The sequence below is a fragment of the Atta colombica genome, unplaced genomic scaffold (genome assembly GCF_001594045.1).
Source record: "Atta colombica isolate Treedump-2 unplaced genomic scaffold, Acol1.0 scaffold145, whole genome shotgun sequence".
NCBI lineage: Eukaryota > Metazoa > Arthropoda > Insecta > Hymenoptera > Formicidae > Atta > Atta colombica.
Window position 1 is genome coordinate 1105986 of NW_017259234.1, and position 1191 is coordinate 1107176.

Sequence of the window (1191 nt, forward strand, 5' to 3'; positions counted from 1 at the left end):
ATATATATATATATAATTAAATTTTTAAGTACTTCAACCGTGTAGGAACATTGATGGAACTTGGATCAATCTTTCGGATCAGAAAAAGAGAAACATCTCGAAGCAGAAATATTGTTTTTTCAAGAAAACGCTTGGAAACTCTACAAAAATGTCTGCGAAATCAGAATACAAAAATTACAATTTTTTGAAAATACATGGAAAACTCCGAAAAAAACATTCAAATGTCTATAAATGTAAATTGGGATAGAACTTTTATTAACTACATCCAAAATCTCATTGAACATTAAATTAGGAATGCTTCTCATACAATGCAATTGAAGTCTAAAAACGGAACATAAAATTTTTTAGACATTAAAAATTTTTAATAATTTTTATAAGACTAATCAAGACAGGAATATATAACAGAAAGCACAGACTCTTACATATATAATGCATGACGTACAAGACACAAGAAAACTCTCCAATCAGAGTTCTTCATTTCATGGAAAGGAAAGAAATGAAGAAATTTGATTTTTTTCGTTTACTTTAGGCTCGGTTTCACAACTCATGGTTAATTCTTAACTTCTTCATCTCTTTCTATTACTAGAATTACAATACAAGAGATGAAAAATAAATTGATTAAGCGTCAACCGTGAGTTGTAAAACTGAGCCTACTGCTCATTTCTATCAATGTTATACTACATTAATAATCTTGGTTCAATTATCTCTTCATCGCTTTCTAGTTTCAAAAATTAGAAAGAGACGAAGTGCAAGAGACGAGGTTGAACCGAAATTAAGGAGGTTCTCCGACTGCAGTTATGCTCAACCTAATGAGTATTAGTGCTCACCATTATGAAAATTTTTATGAAAATTTATTTCACTTTTATATAGTATAAGATATTCCATAAGTGTTAATATGTTTATAAGATTTTTATACAATATAAAATGCCTCCTGTCTTCGCCACCGGTCGAAAAAATAGCGACTTTACTTACTGTGTTACTTATTTTGCTTAATGATTTCTTAAAAACGAATACCGGAAGCCATATTTAGACAAATTTCATATTATTCCTTGTGATATCAAGTTTTATATCTTATTATTTCAAAAAATTTAGCATTGTTAAAAAAAACTTTTTAAAAAATTTAACATTGTTAAAAAAAACTTTTTTACAGTGAATAAAAAGACCACTTTCGAATAAGTTTTAAATAGTAAT